This window comes from Anopheles coustani, chromosome 2, assembly GCF_943734705.1.
Source record: "Anopheles coustani chromosome 2, idAnoCousDA_361_x.2, whole genome shotgun sequence".
Lineage (NCBI taxonomy): Eukaryota > Metazoa > Arthropoda > Insecta > Diptera > Culicidae > Anopheles > Anopheles coustani.
Window position 1 is genome coordinate 52,119,647 of NC_071289.1, and position 21,286 is coordinate 52,140,932.

A 21,286-nucleotide genomic window follows, 5' to 3' on the forward strand; every position below is an offset into this window, starting at 1 on the left:
TTGAAATTAAAAACAACCCATTGTTTTTTCTAAGTTGTAAACCCTTTTTCTAAATAAAGTACCGTTTCTTGTTCTGATGCAGTAATTTTGGAAACTTATATTGAAAACCTCATCTGCCTAATATTTAAAAGCAAATGTTTACGTCGAAAACCTTATTTCCAGTCCATTCCGGATCAACTATCAGTAGATAATTCAGAGAACACTACACTAAGAAACTAATAGGATAACTGTTATCTCTAAATTCTCATGAAAAGTTTTTTTTTTTTTTATAAAACATACTATTTATTTATAAAATAGTTTACTTGCTTATAAATATGGTCTTTACAATAGTGTCAAAGAAACAATGTACATTTAAGGACAGCTAGATCGATCGCAGTATCATTGTTTCCAATGATATGGATGATGTAGTTCGCATACAGACGAAGCACTTTTACTCGTTGCGCAGTACTCATTCCGCGGAGTACTGGAAAACGGAGACATTGAAACGAGCACTGACACCCTGGAGCTTCATTCCTGATGCACTGCTGCAGCAGGTCCCAGGCGGCAATAACGCGAGTGCAAGAGGTGAACCTATGTTCCAGGGTGTCACATTCAACACAAAACATACAGGACGATGAGGATGCGCGTCCCATCCGCATTAGCAGATCGCCATGTGGGACCTTGCCGTTCACGACAAGGTACAGTGCCGACCGCTGCTCCGATGACAACTTCGGGGAATGGATGTTCTTCCATACCATCTTCCAGACAACATTTTGAAACTGTTCCTGGATTTTGGGATTTGGGAAACGTTGCACTAGCGTCTTGCGAAACGCTCTAGTGGACGGGTGTTGCTTAAGAGTGGAGGGAACGTATGCGAGTATCTGGACAACACTCCGAAGGCATGGATATGTTGATGGGATGGCTGCAATGTCAGGCGGGTTGTCAGCGTATCGTATGTGGTCCGCAATTAACCAATTAAGTTATATGCAAATACTATGTTACCCTATGAATAAAGTATGAGTAAACGGATAGATAAAAAACGGTTGAAGCAACACATATAAATGTTGAAAATTGATCTGTTATGAACGCGGCCGTTCAGTTTTTCCATTAACGCGCGAGTAAATCTATCATTATCGCCTTTTCCTGCCGGTTCTTCTGATTCCTACATTCGATGAAACCCGCTGGAATTTCCCTTCGAGCCGGCACTCAAACTTGAGGCAACAAGTGCATAATGCATCGATCGCTTCCCGCTTCCATTGGCCACCCTTCCTACCGACTGCAGCCCACCTTCCTCATTCACTTATTGGCAACACCCGCATCGATATGTTGCTCGCGGACCCTAAGAAAAAACGTGACTCAATCTTGACCCCAGGTTCAGTTTCCCTCCCCTTCCAACTCTTCCTCACGCAGGCAGCTCCAAAAGGGCTTTGCCGCCAAGATCTGCGCGCACGCGGGGAAAGCGAACAAGCGGCCGAGCATAGAACTGGAACGATTTTTGTGAAAATCTCCGCCATAATTCCCTCGAGTCACGCCTTACATAAACCTGCTGCCACCGGCTTCGGCGTTCCTCGTTGTTACTACGAGGTTCAATGCGATCGTTCGACTTTGGCCGGGACGGGGGTTGGAAACGCCGGTGGCGGTTTCGGGGTGGGTTAATCCATGCGTTGACGCGTTCGCTCGTTTTAAGTGGAAAAGTGGGATTGCTTAAGCCATTACCGGCCGTCTTTCGATCAGCGTGTGTTTTCGTTTCCATCCGCAAGGGCCCTTATTCTGCTTCTCTTTCGCTCCCCCCAACATATTTCGATTGCTCGATGCTGCGCTGTAGAGCATGTACAACACCCAATAATGCTAGGGTTAAGAGGTCCAAATGTTTCTGGCCCGCGACGCGATGCGGAACCATATTTCTTCCTCACAAGCCAATGAACGTCAGGCTGCGCCGATAAGCACTGTGTTGAAAACACACGCTCACAAAATATAGATTAGAGTCACACGCCTTTAATAAATCGCTCGCCCGTCTCGTGTCTTTGGTAAATTTCCAATTTCCATTTTTTTCCTCCTCGTTTAACGTTGACAATCTTCGCTCCGATCGCAGCCGGTTCGGGCGTTTTCTGCGCCAGGCTCATTAGCTGGGGCGCTTGCATACTCGTTTCGGTTCCGGTATCGTCGCTACTGACTTCCGGGAATGCGCACAACCCACCAAGCCGGCGAACGGATGCGGCCAAGTTCCGCACGCCAATCGATCATCGACCGTTTGATCGCGAGCCCCCCCTTCCCCCCCCATTGCGCCAATGTCAATGTGTACAAAGTTGGCCGGCATTAAACACCGCCAGGAGGAGAAAGTTGTCGCACTTTGCTAATGAAATGATGTAAGTTTGTTCAAACTGGCAGGCGGCAAATGCAATTTGAAGCGTACGTTTATTCATAATGAATGTTATCCCATCCCATATTACTCACTTCGTAGGATGGCAATTAATTTTCACAAGATATCGAGCAAGTTTTCATCAGATGGGTTGATTAGTTCGGTGAAGAAAGCTGCACCGATAAACAGATGCCATTTTACTTTTCGTTTTGGGTAGAAAATAAAAGTATTCCAGAAAGCAGCCCAGCTGATAGAGAAAACCTAATATATCTAATATTATTATTTGAGGCATTTTTTTATTTTTTACAATGATTTTCCTTATTATATAGTTTAAGCTATGAATCACCATTTACAAGATACATTTCCATACGTTAAGACGATATGTCTTTCACCTAAGAAAAATTAAAATACACTCCACCCAGTTGCTATAATCACCCTTGACATTCGTAATTTCAAATTAATGTACTGGATAATAAGCACCCACTTTATTTTTTTTTTTTTTGTAAAAACCTACCAAACCTTGCTAAAACGAACAAACAGAAATTGATAGTACTTCATACTCTACCAAAAATCTTACTAGTCTTGAAAAGCTGACATACTAAATAATCAAAATTGCGCCAAAGTTTTAAAATAGTATGTAATACGATAAATGCATTACTTTTCATGTTTCACAAAGTGGAGTTATTTTGGTACTATTTGATCCTTACCATACCGTTAAAGTACACTGCCCTACCAATGGCATGAATCACTGATCAATATAATTTAAAATGCATTCTCCCATTTGAAATTCAGTTTCACTTTTGCAGACACTGACCCATTTACGTAGGTCAGCATCAACGGGCTGATGCGACTAACGCCCCCTTTTTCGTAATTGAACTTTGAGTGTTATTGAATTGATGGTTGTCTGCCGAGAGCCGGTGCAAGACCTCGCAACGGGGCCACGTTTACCACAATGGACGATGCGATTTGTCTGGCTAGGGTCACAATAAAATATTTACCCTAAGGTATGCATGCTCGGGGATGATTAAACTTTTTTTACTTCCATTTTTCTGTTTGAGCGTGCGATGACATACATTTATTCTATTGGTATCACATGAACCCCGCGAGTGCATAGTAACTGCATGTGCATGTGTCAACCGCTCGGTAGTGAGAATGAAATCGACGTTGTTGGGAGTGGAAAAGCGAAAAACTCTGTAATACGGGGTTATAATTTCACGTGTATTGTATACTGCATGACGCATCGGTGGCATACAGTAATCTTTCGTGTACTAGAATTCATGCCGGTAATCAATAAGTCAACACGTCACGCCAAATACGACCACACAATAGAACGTTATTAAAATTTAATATTATCAGTGTTTATATAAAAAAACCGAGAACGAACCAAAAAATTGAAGAAAAAGAAATTGAGTCAGAATAAGTCTGGTAGTTTCCCAATAGTGTTACTAACAATATGTATATATGATTAAAACATATTTTCTTCTAAGGCTGAAGTAATGAGTCATACGTTACGTTATACGTCAATTTAATATTACTTTTCCTAGTTGCAGTAAGGGGATGTGAGCCCTGTTTTGTCATAATGTTTAATTTTCATTAACGTTCCGTCACAAAAAGCATCAAAATCATTAAAAAATTTGAAAGGTTATAAAGATCCAATGGGCATGTATCGGATTCCACACCTATTATATCCTTGAATTGTCTTTTATCTTCTATTCTATCTGCCTTCCGTACCAGGATGGAATTAAATCTAGTGAAAACAAAATAGTTTTACTTATTGTTTTAACCAGACCAAAGCCAAACGAATGATGAAAAGACAATTTAAAAGCTAAGCATGGAAAGAAAAAAAAAGAAAAAAATAGCAAAACTAGCAAAACAGCACTTAAAAATGAAAAACAGCCGATTCGGTTAAAAATCACACCTCACAGAAAGTAGTATTCAAGTATAATATTAAGCATAGAAATGCCCCAAAATAAAACTCGTTTCATACTAGAAAGGAACAAAACGTGCATTTTATGAAAAGCTTTTATGAGCCAAATTAAATGTTTGCACCGAACATTGAATCGATTCATGGTAAAGAAAAGGAAATTTAAATGTATTGGTTCGAGTTAAATAAACTGCTGTTGACATTAAATTTCAAATACATTTTAACGTAAAAAATGGCTACATATTTCAAATAATAACTGTCAAAACATTCAAGACATTGGGCGTGAGTTTAGAGATTTGTTCGCACCTGCATTGAATGCATCAAAACGATACAAAATTCGCATGTTGTGATGCGCAGTTTTGCTATTCTTCCGGCAGTAACCGTGCCGACATCGGTGATGAACGAGCTTCAAACGATGTTTATGTTGATTGTTCATCACTCCATCAAATCGCCATTTCTCAGTGGAAACACTCGCCAATGTGTAGGCTGACAGGCAGACAGCTGCCAAACCGATACGGTGGTGATGGTGTAGAGGTGAGCATTTTATTGTATTTCCTTCCATTCGCTCACCGCACAAAATGATTGAAGACGGCATCCTTTCACCATTAGCCGCTTCTCGCCTTTACCGGCGCGAGCGCAATGCGATCGGTGAAAATTGATCCTTCAAAAGATTGATTAACTTCCAAGTGGCTCTAATCGATGCACCAATTCACGGCCATCGGCGTACTTCCCTGTGGCGCCGTTTGGAGGTTTCTCCGGAGGTGTCTGATAAGCGTACTCGGCCGGGGAGCTTGATAGCACGTCGATAGTACGTCGGTACTGGCGTCCCTACCGTGCTGAGTGTAGGGAGAGTTAAGTGTCGGCCGGATCGAAAGGGACGTGAAGTTTTGCGCGGTTTTAGAAAGTCCACGTCGAAGGTGCTGAGGTAACAAAAGAAACCGACAATGGTAACGTGAGTCCGTAATTGAAGACCCCTGAACAATCTAGGTGCCAGTGTGTGTGTGTGTGCCTGGGGAGTCATCTTCGGAGTTTAGCCGGATTGTCCAGCGACCGCGTGTCCAATAGCCAGGCGAAGGGAGGGTGGTATTGGAGTATTCTCCTCTCGGGTGAAATGTGAAAGTCGTAGGTCCAACGATGACCACTGAGGGGTTGAGGGAGGAGAGGCTTGCAGGTGCCAGCGGGTATGCTAATTGTTTAAATCAATACCTTCGTACGCGCGGAAAATGTTTTCGAAGCGATGTGAGCCCCGATCGAGCAGGAAAATCGTCGTGGCGAGAGCTTTCTTCGGGCGCTAAATAGTAAGGACCGTACGGCGAGGAAAGTGGGAAAAATGAAACCCCAAGCTCGAACTCGAGCACCCCGAAAAACGTGGTCACCGTCACCCGGCAGCATATTTAGCATGCCGAGACGTGCCACCGAGCGATTTACCGGTCCAGTGTATATTCGATGTGCTCTGCATACGAGTTTGAGCCAGCAAGCCGTCTGAAAAGCCCATAAGCTACCAACTTCAGGATGCTTCATCATGTACAACGTCAGCAAAACATCATCGATCAACAATCTACCAGCCCGCTCATGAACCCGAACCCTTTCGAGCTTCCTGGGACCAACCCGACGGTGGACATTTAATTGACAAACCGTAATAAATATGCATGAAGCCGTAGAAAATGATGCATGAAATTGATATCGACACGTTTTACTATTCCAACGGCGACGCGGAACGTCCATTTTTTCCCTCCCGAAGGAAGCGTAGTTACATCGTTACTTTCCTCCGGGCAAGTCACTGCATTAGTCCAATCGCTTATCTCAAGCAGTTTGAAGAATGTTAAAATGCTTCCCTGCCGTTTGGTGGTAAATTGAAAATGTTCACTGACGACATCCTCCATGCAAGTCGGCCATAATCCACTCTTTATTTTTCGTCATAAAAGAATATGAATAAAATTTGACACATGTGTTAGCCATGTTCGTGTTGCGCCGTTGAAGTAACTCAAACACACCAAACGGAAACCCGCACAATCTGAATGGACGTAGGGGACAGTGAGGCAAAATGCACCCAGGAGAATGCAGCATGGTTTTAACTGAATTCTGCAGTTTTAAAATGGATAAACTATGTTACCAGCGCATCGAATACATCTTATGTGCATTTCACAGCTCCACTTGAAAGTTTTACAGAGAAAATACAATAAAGCTTATTAAGCCAGAAATTTGGTACAATTTCCTCACCATAGCTCTTAACCTGTAACAAGTGTTGGAAATTTACAGCAATCAAACAGACAATCATCAAGCAATTCAACATGCCAATTAATGATTACTTGAAAGAGATTAAACAAATACAACTTTCTTTCTTTATAAAAGTGCTTAGTAAAAGCCAATTTGTTCTCTTTCTAAAATATCGGAAACACGAGATTCGCGAATAAATTATATGTTCAGAACACAAAAAGAATTTGGTTCATAATCCCTGTGTTCTGGATGTGGAGACAGGAAGTATGTACATCCAAACCTCCCAAACTGTATAAATTTGTAACTCGTCTTACTAAATAATCTAAAAGTTTTATATGCAAATTTACCATCCATAACTTAGAGATAAGGAATTTGCTAAAAGCTTGTTTGCTTAAAGGGTGCATAATGCCTCACCTTACCTTACTTGTCTAGGAAGGGCTTGGTGCACCACGTTGTATCTTTTTCAGCATCGATATTTCCAGTCACGACACGTTTAGGCTAAAACGTGCTCCAATCGTGACGACACTACAATTTGGATAGACAAGAGCTACAACTGATCCAAAATAATCAAACTTCATCACAACACATTTCTTAACAAATCAAAACTATTATTGCTTGAAACAGATCATGCAAAACCCTAACGTGGACTTTCGAGCTTCAACCAGAATATTGCCTGTTATAAAGAAAACACCATTATTTGTAGGAGTTTTCTCCCATGAAAAGCATATCTCGAGTGGAGTGAAAAGTAGCCTCTTTGCTATTACTTGTGGGTCAATGCCATCATAATGCCGCGTGAAAGTGCCAACGGAAGCGCCTACAGAACGTGAAAAAAGGGAGCCCAAGCATATGAAACAAACGACTCAGAGATGGAGGGCTCTCGGTAGCAAAAAATTCTTCTAAACTCAACGCCTGTGAAGGCGGGTTAATGGTTGTAACGGTTCTTCTGGGGCGCTTTGCAGCCGGCCTCAAACATCGCTAACTTTTATTTCCGTTTTCGACATTCTCTTTTTTCGACCTCCGAGTTCCTCCACTCTGTTCTCATTTCTTCGCCAACATTGTTACAAAAACCACGCAAAGGGTTGCGATCCACGCTGCAGGGGCAGACCACTATTGTCATTCAAAAACTCCTAGCGTTAATTTGTCCCTATTTTTATTTCATTGGTGCGTTGTTGCGAAAGTCACGGTCGATCCACGTGATACCGAAGCACGGCTACAATTGTTGTCGATACAATCCACCTGCCGATCGGTAGATGGAGGATATGCCCCAATGACACCGCAACGAAACGACATCCCGTCATCCCGTCATCCCACAAACGTTCGAAAGAACTCTGAACCCTTGGGGTTTCCACACCATGACCATCAGAGAACTCCATCGCAGTGACCGTTGCAGGCAAGTTAAATCTAGCGATGATGATGACGATGATGCCTACACGTCAACACCGCGAAACCGTTAGGGATTTTTATTGTGGTAGAAGTCTGCTTAGTACCACGAATTCGTCATGGACACGCGCAAATGGCTGGACATTAAAATAGACCAATCGGATGGTTTCCTTCCGTAAAATGTACTACAGCTTTTGATTCTTAATTTACATTTTGTTTTGTACCAATATTGTGTAACATTTTAAAACGCATAATTTTGATTCGTTGTTTTTTCCTTCTTAAGTTATGAATGAGCGAAATCATATTACGAGTTCGTAATTGTTTGCTAGTCCCACAATACTAAGGGTAGAAAAAACAAAGCGTAATCGTATAATTCCGCTGCTCAATCTGTCAAAAAGAACTTTTCGCTCACCCACCAATCTAATTGCATGCGTAATCTTGTCAAAACGTAAACAAGCGAATCAATAGTTCATTCGACCGCGAATATTTATCGAAATTCTGTGATTATTTCGAGTAGTTTTTGTATGTTCAACAATACAGTCTGTTCCCGAGTTACGCGGATTATGGGGACCAGAGAAATCCGCGTATCTCGAATTTCCGCGTATCTCGAATATTGCTTGACACATAGTTTATACTAGGAGTTAAGAGATCGAGCTCTTGTGTACATGCATCATAGAATATTCAAAAATTTTCTTTGTTCATTAATATGAATGCAATGCAAGCGTATTCAAACAACATAAATTGCAGCAAACGAAATAAAAAGCGTAAGTTATGCAAATGTGTAATTTACATATTTATTCGTGTGGTTGTACATCTCAGGAATTTAAATCGATGTAATAAACCCAATCTACTGTCAAACTTTGAAAACCGCGTATCTCCGAATCCGCGTAAGTCGAGAACCGCGTAACTCGAGAACAGACTGTACACAGCAAAGATGACGCTTGGCCAGAATATCGACGATACACGAGAGACCAGCGATGACGCTTCGTTTACCGTGCCTTTTATAGAAACAAATTGTTTGTATTTGTTCAATAAAAGTAATAATCTCCTTGAACATTATTTGTAAAACAAATATTTGGTAGAAAATTTTATTGATCTTTAAGTTGTATTTTTTTTGTTTTGTGTATCTCAAGTTTTTAAAATCAAAACATGAAAGTATATAAGATTTTATAGAAATACATTTTCTATGTACTTTAACAAAAACCTTACTTTTACAGAGAATTTTAGGGTGGATATTTCTAAATTTTTATAGTATTTAACTTTGTATGTCATGTTTCAACATTAAAAGTCTTATTAACATTTTCTTTTGAGTCAATTAAAATCCGCGTGCGACCTCGGTTCATCGCTTTTATCCATGTTAAATACAGCATGCAGTCATAGTGGAAGAACGTTTTATATATTATTAGTCACAAATAATAAATAATTTATTTTACTTATAATTAGTCACAAATAGCAAATATCTAGAAACAAACTTGACATTTAGAAATGATGTTTTTTAATCTTCTTACACTAAGAAAACTTGACTCATTACTCATCTAATCAATGCCGATGGGTTGTATTTTTCACTATTGAGCTGCCTGTGAACAATGACCTTTCCATTCCTTTCCCGTTTGCTTATCGGCTCATCATTACGGCTTAACGCATTTTGTATCGCCACACTCTTGAACATTTTTAACCACTTTGTTCCCATTACGTTTGCCGCGGTGGGCTTGTGAACTTTCCACCATTTTCTAATTGCCTCCGAAAAGTTTACCGCCCGCAAAGACATTTTGTTTGATTGCAACGAGAAATTTCCCTGCGCCGGAGCCCACGAAACCGGTCTCCACCGCGTGCCCTCCTCGCACCTTTGCATGCGGATCGCAAACCGGAAAGTAAATCTTTTCCCATCCTTCGGTTTCGCGATCGTAATGGGAAACCGATTTCGGTACTGAGATTACTTTGACCCACCTTGCAGCAGCAGGCAAAAATGTAAAAGTATCAAAAATATATAAATGAAACTTATTTTTCAAGGTAATAAAAGGGGGCTGAACAATTATGCCTCAACTATTACAAATTTAAACCATTACCAGCTATAGATTTTATGGTGCTACATCCGTAACCTCTGACATGATCTCATGCTTCGGTTAGTCTTTTTTATTTTTATTTAGTACGTTCATACGTTATTTCTGTTGTTGTTACTTATCGCTGAACAAACATTATACAGCTAAAATTGGTTATTTTCGGTCAGTTTTGTCCATCGAAACCGGTTCTAGTGACTAATGCACGAGGGAAAAACATTACTTGGACGATGAGAATAATGTACTCTGCTCACCCAACTATAAATATCTTCAAATAGATGCCGATACTTTCGCATTCTTTCATTCATGAGAAGCAGTGACCATCAAGCGGCCATCTTCACTCCTTCACATGCCCGAAAGCCCAAACCAGCGGCAGAACGCGGAGCATCGTGATTACACTTTGCCTGTGCGTTTTCAACCTTGAAGATTTACTCATGCATTATTTAGCAGGTTGTAAGATAAAAAGCTAATGAAAACAAAAAAACACACCATTACTTATTCACCTGCGCCCACCTTTAGAACCGTGGGGGGGGGGGGGGGGGGGGGGGGGGGGCGCAGTAGAAGGGGGCGTTCATAGTAAACAATTTTCACTTTCAACATCCCAAGAGAATGTAACCGAAAGCAGCAGCAAATACACTTACACATCCACATGAGTTGGGTATATGCTCCCATGCGTGAAGGATAGATCACTGCTGTGAAGTCTTGCTTCGTGACTTGGCGTTGGATCGTGGCAACATGATGCATGCTTGCGCCGTGCGAAGGGTTCACCACGAAACAATAGTGGCGCTTTAATTGCACATCCGCGACTTCTCCGGGGTCCCTCGGGCCGGGTCAACAGCTTGCCGGGGTTGCTGCCAATTTACAAGTGTTGCATGCATATGCATTGTATGATTTCGATTTGCTCTTGAAACAGCCTCGTCGAAGCATGGGGCAAGGGTCAGACCCATCGAAAGGTGCTAAACGTAGTTGTTGGCTAACTAGAAGTTTTGTAAAGTCCATCCCGCCAGTAAATGTTTAGTAGAATTTTTTAAATCTTCAAAATTTACAAACAAAAAGTTGTTTGAAGAAAGCAAAGACTTTACGGCCTTCTGATATCTATCCAAATATTCTTCTACGGATCCTTTCGTAATTATACACGTCCATACTACAATATCATTGAAAATTTGCATTATAAAACACACAATGCACAAGTAGTAACTTACACACAACAAAATTAGAGGGCAGCAACCTAAAAACATTTCAAGCTATTTTGTTTTTAAAAGCACATTTGGAAAAAAACACACTTTTTAAAAACAAAATATGTGAAATGACAATAATAAAGACATTTTCATTGAACAATGTAAATTTAAAGGAGATAAAATAAATTAGAAAATGTACTATAAATAGTAACAGTCAGCAGACATATTAAGTCTCATAATTCTTTCCGTCTTAAAAAATGTCGAAACTTTTCGTAAAAATTATCACGATTGATTGGAAAATCAGAGTGCTTGTGTTTTTTTTTAAACAACCTGGACCCTTTCGAGAAACCTGATTGTGCTTTGGGCAGCATCATTTTCACATCTAAACCAAAACTAAATAGAAACGAATGATCTACCGTAAGACACCTTCCGGAAAATGCTATCTGTATGTACAATCGCCTTATACGATCCCCATTTATTAGCTTGTTAGCATGGGTTAAGTTGAAATAAATTCTATATATATTAATTGGAATACGTAAAACGATATAAGCATACAGTAGATCAGAGAAGCAGGTGATCGAGTGCACTTATAGGAGAGTTTTATAGCTAATTATATTTTTATATATTTTGTCTTGAAGTTTATGATGGGAAATAAAACCAAACCAAATATTAATCTGCTTCAGAAATCGTATACGATCATGGTCATGGTCTTTTAAAGATTGGCCAACGAACAAATAAAATTTTAAACGGACGCTTCCGTCGGTTGTACGCACTCAATCGAAAAAAGGAAGTGGATCTGACAACAATTATACTTCGATGCCCAAGCGAACTAGATTTCCCTCCAAAAGTTGGTTGCCTCATTAAGTCAGTTCAATCTACGCCTATCAATCCCTTATTTTTTTAAATTTCAAAACAACCCAGAACGAACCACCCATCCCCGATCTAAGCTCCAATCATAACGAACGTTGTGCCAAGATGCAGCCATCCGTGCAGCGCCACCATTCTTCCGCATTCGAATAAAAATAAAACGATCGCACACCGCCTTCAACGCCACTAACCTGTTGATGAACGGCACAGAATCAAAGCCACTGCTCGATGTGAGCACACCGCGTGGTTGAGTAGTTTGAAAATGCGAAAAACAGGAAATCTTGGCCCAGCAGTCCCTCCTCACCCTTCTCCCCCTCGGGGTGGCAGGAAAGTACACTCGGGCGTTTACTTTCTCTTTTATGTTTCTCGCGGGCTCCGCCGCCAACATCCAACCGCCGACAGGGCGTAGAAGGGATATGGGCAAAATCCGCTTCGAGCACTCACTTACTGGTACGCAAGTGTACGTCAGATGCGAGTAAACGCCAAGCAAATATAATCCACCAGGGTTCCATTCCACCTTCACGTTCGGCAGCACTTGAACAGGCCGGGGAGTGATCGTTTACGGTAAGAGAAAAGCGAATGCTTAACGTAACGACACAGTGTCGCATTAACTGCTAGAAGTGTCCCATAAATTCGTCAAATGTAGTTTTTGCTCGGAAAAATTGTTTTTCGTCGCTGAGAGGATAACAAATGTTAGAGCTTACCAGGGGTATTTCCTACTCGATGCTGTTTTACATTTCACTTTGTTTACTACTAGTAGTTTTATATGATTTTCGATAAACGAATTGTTCGAGTGTGATAAACTTTTTACTCACGCTTGCGCCGTGGATGGGTTTTATCGAGTTGCTACGGAAAAAACTGATCAACTGAAAACTGGGTTTTTACTCGCGCACCGAGCGAAATGACTCAACGGCCAGTTAAAAGGCAAAACATCGATTCAATGAGATACTGCACGAAAACAAACCTCCCCGTGCTCGAAACAGAAAGGGTGCCCTGTATCTCACTCACCACATCCGACCGTCAATCAAACGGGGGACGGACAGGCGACATGCGGGAAAGTTCAAATCCCAGCGTGGACATGCGGCCTCTAATAGGAAATGTAATGCCCTTCGGCAATGCAAGAGGCGGCATGCCATAACGGTCAAACGGGACCGGAGAAAGTGACCAGAAAAGACCGTGGGCCGGCAGGCAATGCAAGGGCTTTAGGGCCTTTTGGCACAATGCAACACAACCGTGTGCACATCCCCCACACACAATTCCCGAGCCGCCGGGTCACGTTAAGTGCGTTATCTCACGTTATTTGAATAAACAACGACATTTTATCGATGCAATCGGCGATCGTTTGCATCGATTGTTTCATGTTTCCCGGGCTTTCTCGGGACCTGTCAACGGCAAGAAGCTCGGACGCTCGTTAGATTAATGGCTAATGGGCAGCGGACAGGAGAAAGAAATGCACTTTCTCACTTGTAATGGGACAACCCGAAAGAAGAGGCAAACCGAATAATACAGCATATTATCCTACGAACAAACGAGGTTTGAAAAACAAAGACGTTTTTTAAACATCTTTGCATGTTTCATGTAAACAAGTTTCATCAGTTTCATATCTGGATATGTGAATTATTCTTAGAAAACATTGCCTTGCAATTTCACCAAAAGTCACTTAGAAGAGGGTCGCTAAAAACGGAACCGTAAAGGAACTGATCCAAATCCGAAGTTATATTTTCCTCCAGGAAGACTAGTTCTCGCAAAACCACCAAAACGACGACTCACAATCATGAATATTACAAATCCACGGAGGTTCTTACTAAAGATATTGACCTTTAACAACTCCATCGACTTCTTAAGAAAACAATGTAATAAACATTAGCTCGGAAGCTCGCTGACTTAAGCATTCTGTTTGGTCAAATTGCACCTATTCGCCTTGAAGAAACTTCACACAGCTCAAAGTAAGTTTCTAACGGCTGTTCAAAGAAATCCTCTGTGGTGCAGTACATTAGGACTGAACACTGCATGTTAAGCTTAATTTTTCGTTTAATCGTAACACACAAATGTACATAGAATGGTCAGTAAGCTCTTATCACTTTATAAAAGAATAGAACTCTTAATTATGTTGGCATAGTTAGGCTTCTTTGTACGGTATTCTATTAGTTTTTGTTAAGTTATGTAGGGTAAAGTATCAAATCAAAAGGCAATCAAATTTTGCCGCTATAAATCACCTTCCTTAAGTGACAAAAACAAAGTTAGTGTCGTACCCGGGACTGTTCAACATCTTTCATGCCCCTCTATCAACGTCCGGACGGGAAATATTTTAGCGAAAATATTGTATACACACTTTCCAGAAATTGGTTAACAATGATCCTTAACCGCGGTTACTATTTGTAAGTTAACTTAAGCACTTCTGCTGCCGTCTCTATTAGCATTTGCTATTGTCTACAATGAGCAATTTAACAAACAATTGGATGTGGAAAGAACAACCATCTTCCCTAAAATTAATTTCCGCGATTGTACGATAAGGATGTACATAATTCAGAAATAAAACTAACAACAGCTACAACTGCAGGGTCCATCAGAAGTGGAATCCGGGACACACAATGGACCAAGTAGGGACATACTGATCGACGTACGCAAAAAGGAAAAGTATAGCCATCCTTAAAATATTTTTGGTGGAAGATGGCCATAATGTCAGAACGGAGAATTCAAAAATTGTCTCTACTTAAAACACAACCTGCAGAATTGGTCTGATGTAAACAACACGTATTGTGTACGGGTTATTATGAGGGAGTTTACATTGAATTGCAGTAACTGGTTGTTGGGAGATTTTCCCTTTTCGATTTCAAATCATAACGCCGTATTTTTTACATCTTTTGCTTTTAGCTAGAAAGAGTGCTAAACTAGAATTGTTTATATTAAAGCTGGTCCAATCAAATCGTTCAATAAAAACCATTGCTTTTTCTACATACAGTGGAGCAGCACGTTGTTGGTGGTAGGTTCGTAAAAGTTCAATTCCATTTTCAACAAACATCGCCATCCACAGCTGCACGGCGTCGTGCATTGTTTCGAGCCAAACCCTGCCTATAAACATAAATTCTCCATCAACCGGACCGAGCCAAGGTCGATCGAAATGTCACCCGCGCCATGGAGGGTGACCGGTGTCTATCGGTGGATTCCGCGTCAGGCAGGTTCTTCCACGGGGTTTTACAGCGCCTTGGAGAGGCGAAACTGGACAAACAACAGTGAGTGCAGCACCTGACGCACACAAGTTGCTCGATCGTCTGGACGAGCCGCTCTTGCCTCGAAAGCCGCCCGCCTTACGACGTGTGGCCGGTTTTGCATGTTGGGTCGAACACACCCCTGGCGGCCAGGACTTGGAGTGGGAATGCAAATTAATGCCGGCGGCGATGGGGGGTTTTTAATCGCAGCGTCGAAGCTCTCCAGAGGCGATTCCCACATTCGGTGCACCGTGTTGAACGCATGCAGCATGATTTGCGGCGATTCTTATCAGTGCGTAGGGAGAATTCTCCTCACAATGCATCAAACACTGCCTGCGTGTGCGAACGTTACGCAACACGGTGGACACAAACGATCCAAGTTTCAACGTCGAGCTTCAACGCTCCGTATGCTTTACTTTTGGCAATGATTCGCTAGTCTAAGCGGCGTTATGCAACCTCAACTCACAAACACACACTACCAGACACTAGTGCATGGACCCTGGAAAATGCCACCTCATCCTAGGCCCACACGATCAGCGATCTGTCCACCGATTTATCGTCGGAATCGGAAAGGCTCGCTCAAAACGGAACCATCGTCATCGCGGTCAACTGATGATGACTGATGGCAAAGAACTGTCCGTCGAGCAGCGTCGGACGGTCGGTTGAAGGGCAGGAAAACTGTGTCACAAGATTGAAAAAAAACCTGTTGCCGATGGAGGAAACCGGCGGAGTGGAGTGGGTTTCTCATCGTTTTCCAAATGTAGCCACAGAAGTCCGGCCCCGTTTGAGGCTTGCGTGTAAACAACTGCACGGCTTATCTCAGTCATCTCGTCGGTGGACTAGAAAGATTTCTAAAACACTGGTTAAAATAACTTCAAAGACAACCATTTTAAGCAACAAGGCTAAACATCATTCAAAACTCCAACTGTATGTATTATCTTTTTAGAAAACTTTTGGTAAAAATTATATTTATTTCTTCGAAACAACAACCGATCCGAGTGACCTGATAAATTATTTACATAAGTTATAAGAAAATAATAAAACAAACCACATCAACTGTGCGTCAAAATAAACGAAAAACAACAACTGTTTGAAAGTCGAAAACGAAACCGATAATTATAAAGCTTTTAGTAGCAAACATACAATTTCAAGCGCTGAAACGTTTCGTTTCCATGTGTCAGATCGTATTTGCTAATAGATTGTTAATCACGTTCACAAATTAATGCTTGAGTAATCGGTGCGTGTAATTATTAGCTTGTTTCCAGCAAGTTAGTAATACATATAGCGAAATTTCAATATAAACAATTGACTAACAGAAGACAATAAACACTATATGCTTAACAAGACGACCCAACCGAGATGGGAAGTTGTCCACACTTTTTTAGTTTTGGCTCGAAAAAAGTATATTGTCATGTGGATATTCAAGTTAATGAAGATTCAAAGAATAGAAATATTAATCATGAAATTATTTCCAAAATTGCGAATAAAAACATGAGGTAAAATAATAATTGATTAATAGTACTGGTGTCCAATTTAGTTGATACGTTCCTATATCGATAACAAGACGATAGCCTGTCTCTTTTCTTTTGTCCGTTATTCCTGCCGTACAACATTTGACAGCTCACTTTGCAAAGTAAATAAGGCGGCAAAATTATCGCCATCAAACATGCCGGATCCACTGCAACGGAAGGATAACTTCCGCGGAACGGATGTTGATTCATTCCACGCACAATTATGCTTTCGTGCGACTCTGCCGGCCTTCAACCATCTCTTCCCCCATCGCGTTCGCCTTGATCGGCAACACGAACTTCTTTTGTTTACTCACGCCAAGACGCTCTGAAACATCAAAACCACGCCGTTACAATAATCCCCAACCGAATCAATTGGGCGCAGGCAGCATGCGTTTGAACTTCCCGTCGTCCGTTTCCCATTCCCAAATGCCAGGGGGGGAATGGGTCGTTCAACTTTTTATGTTCCGGGCAACTTGGGCAACTCGGAACCCCGCGTGCAGGAGCCAACAACGACGACGATGGCGACAACAGCAATAGCAACAGCAACAACACCAACAACGCGGTCAGGCCCACCTGGCCAGGCCGAGCATAACTATGTTTACGCCCGGATACGATGCTTGCTCCGGTGCAGGCGGAAGTCGCGTCGTCCCTGGCAGGAGAGTGCGTCGATTTCCATTTTCACGAGACCCTGTTTTCCCGATCCCAAACTACTACTACTACTACCACTACTACGAGTTACTGCTTCGGTGGTAGTGCGTACTATTTTTAAGTTTTCTCGAGCGGCTTCGGGAGGGCTACCTTAGACCACGGAGCGGAAGCCGGACCGAAAGAACAACAAAAAACATAGAGTGAGCGGAGTGCGCTGGGTTTGGTGTCTTGGGAAGCATAACCTATTTTTACACACTTCCCACAAATCAGTGATACAAAATCTGTGGATGTTGAAGGGTCTCGAATGAATAACGTCTAAAGAAGAACACATAATGTTTCGAAGGAATTGCCTTCCATTTGTCCCAAAAAAAAAAGAAAACCATTTGAATTATCAACATCATGATAGAGTTCAAGGTGGAGTAGAGTATTGTATTGTTACAAAACGATTATATTGATACTCAGATAGAGCATAACTCTGGTGATGAGATGATGATAGAAGATACAACCAGGATTGTACTTTGTTCACACTTTTTTTGGTTCCAATTAGTTCTCTTTGCTTAAAAAAAAACATGTTATTCTTTAAAAGCATTGCAGTTCGTGAAAATTTAATGAAATTGTGAGGAAAATATGAATAATCAACTTATCCTTAGCAAATCATGTTCGAGTTAAAAGTAGAGTTTTATAAGACCGCTAAGATTAAACGAATTTACACAATCATTTGTAACTCTGTAATTGTTACTCAGATAGAGCATACCTAATGTGAATACCACTGTTAACTTTTGATTATAAAATTAAATTGTTACTCAGATTGAGCATACCAAATGTGATGAGATTCTATACCATTTTACAATTTTAAACTCAAGGAAATTGCCTTTTTATGCAGCACTATTAACATAAATGAAACATCCAATGTACACTTATTAATTTGGCTCCACAACTCATCCAACTGTACCAAGCCTAACCATTTAGCCGAATGTTCATGCTTCCCGTCACGGATCATCATACTCATACGCTGCATATGAGATGCGATTTCATTTATGCTGAGTACCAACGGCCACCAACCAGCACTTGTGCTGGCAAACCGCAATAGAATATTCAAACAATGTTCCGCTAATCAGGATAAAGGCAAACACACATCAAACATGGCGCATTAGGCGACTCCGCTTACCGGGAAATCGCAATTTAGCAATCGTCCACGACAACATGCTCTGCACATTATGCAAATTCATGCGCCAGCGTGTTTATGCTGTTTAGCAAGTACTGCTCGGGAAAGAGAGCGCCAGCGTTCTGGTCAACTCTACAGCCCTCAGAAGAGCTTCGTGCTAGGTTTCTAAATTCGTTTCCACCGTGCCTCACTGGCAACAACTTCCCTCCCTATCATCTTTTTCATCGAAGCGAAACCGAGTGCTATAAATTCGTCCGGCGGTTCCACTCTTCCGCCATTTTTGGCGTCTTCTTCTCGGATCATTGTTGTAGCTGCCGTCGTCGGGTCGGACGTTTAATTTCTCGGACCCATTCAAAATCGATTGCGCAGGAAGGACAGCCCTCGCTGCCATGCGATCTCTTCATCTTTTCGTCGTCTCAAACACAGCAAGGCACGTACATAAGGCAGCATAAAAATAGGAACCCGACCCGATCGCACCTTGGCCGCCGGTTTTGCGGGTGGCGTACTTGTCAAAGTAATGAATCAACCATGAATCAGGGGATCACTCCACCGAGGGTGGGTCCCACTGCTGTTCGTTCTACGAGGAAATCTCCCCGCGTTCGGGCTGGAAAATGAAATCAGTCTTCCAACCAACCTGGCTACGGCCTGCTTACCACTTAGCGAACGCGACCCCTTTCACGGGCAGCAACAAGCCGTTCAGCCTTTCACCCTCTCGTGTCCACGCACGTACACATACACACACACACTAATGTGGGTCGTCGCCCGTGGTGTGCTTCTGCCTTACCAACACACTCCTTGCGCGACGCCAAGGAAATTACATTCCATTCTTTGCTGCAGCCGCGTCTCACGGTGCGGTCAACATAATTATGCTGCATGGGAGGCCCTCAGTCGCAATTGGTTGCATTTAATGTGTACTTCTATTTTCCGTTTTTTTCTTGTTTCTTCCAGCCAGCGTTTTCCATTTGGCGGCCGCCTGAGACGCACAAGAAGTGCACACCGACTCTTCTTTGGGTCTTTGGTGTTGAGTGAAGGAAAAAAATAAACAGCATCGAATGAAAGTAAGCAAGCATGGGCGCAGGAAGCATTTATGGCGAGAGGTCAAGCGAAACCAGAACGAACCACCGAGGGAAACATTGAGGAAACTAACACATCTCGCCCGGCGGAAGGTCGTGGCGGAAAACGCAAATCTCGACTCCGTCATGAGCACGTGAAGACGTTGGAAGCCACAATTTTGTATCTTCTTTAGCCAAATCGTTTGGTTTACAAGTTTCAGTATTGACTAACATTGCTCAGGGGAGATTATTTCCACATCTAGTTATGGCACTCTTATCGAGGAAGCCGGATTCCCCCGCGCAGTTAAACATTAACAAACGAAAACACACAATGAAAACATCATTCACAGCTTGTAAGTACCCTTGGTGTTGTGCAAGAAAACGCCATGGGCAAGCAGTTCTTCGTCAAACAAACTCATACGGGCGATAGTTGGTGGGTTTGCTTCCGATTTTATTAAGACAAACTCCGAGAAGAGTTTAGTCAACAGTATCGTCATGCTCGTGGCGCTAATGATCGATGAAGTGGGAACAGAATTCGAGCTGATAGAGACTGGTGTTTGAAATAAACTCCCTCTGCTGATAGGAAAGGGTTCGCATTCTTCTTTCAGTTGGATCGCATCGTTTCTTATTTTAATTACTTCGTAGAACCACAACAGTACCACCAATCAGTAATGATAGCGTTCAGATAAAATAAAGTGCGCATAAGAAGTTTTTGTGTAAACAAAACTGTAGAAAAAAAGGAAACGAAATTATTCATGGGAACACGTGCTGATTGATATTAACAATTTGTGTAAATTTAGAACGAACCATTCTTTTATCAAAATATTATTTTTTTTACCTTATAAGAACATTAAAATAAAAAGTAAAAGGAATTAATAATATAAACTTGTCAAACACTCTTCTAGATAGTATAAAGTATAAGATAAAGAAGCAACAACAAGCTTCTACTTTGATTTGATGTTCTGGGACCGACATTTAAAACTCGACAGTGATTAATTTGACCAACAATTGTAACACGTCGACTGTCACGCTGTTTTAGTGCATTTTTTACCAATTACAATCAAATATGGTTTTGAAATGTGGATTGCTGCTGTCTTTATAATAACTATTTTTATAATTTTCTACGATTTTTGGTTTCAAATACAGTCTATATACATTGTATGTTGTTATACAATCATTTTGTTACAATGTTGTTTTACAAATTTCTTGTATTATGTTGTTCTCTTGTTTGCTTTATATATCGTAAGTTTGCGCGATATTATATTGTCAAATCTATACATTTACGCTTTTCTTGACGTCAATTTCTCCTCGAATCTCTGATTTGTTCCAAACCAGCACGAACAAGTGCATCGGCGATGAGTCGTTGGCACCACGCGACACATGTTCCACGTTCCGGTCGAGTTGCGATGCACCGGAGAAAGGCACCCGACTTCCTCTGGTAGAGTGCGAGTGACGGCCAATGGCAACACATATGTAGCCGTTCGACTGACCGAAACTTAGATCCGGCGACCTCCTGCTTAATGTAAATGTTTTGAAAGCACCGTCCCTTGGAGCGTCCACCGGTTGCGGCTTTAGTTCTCCGCTCCGAGGTGCGCATTGAGTAAGCAACATCGTTGAGACATTGAAACGCAATACACAAACGTGTAAAAGTTGGGCTGCGAAATGACACCGGAGCGCTTTTACTGGAAACTCTAAGAGTTGGTAGTTCTTGTCAGAGGTTAGAGAGGCTAAGTATGAAAG

The 21,286-nt window shown here is 41.7% G+C and overlaps 1 protein-coding gene across 1 annotated transcript in view; it reads right to left on the reverse strand.

The window, feature by feature from the left end:
- The window catches only part of LOC131263100 (tetraspanin-18), a 31,175-nt gene that overhangs the window by 7,267 nt on the left and 2,622 nt on the right, over positions 1-21,286 (reverse strand). The gene's annotated exons all lie outside the window — the stretch shown is intronic.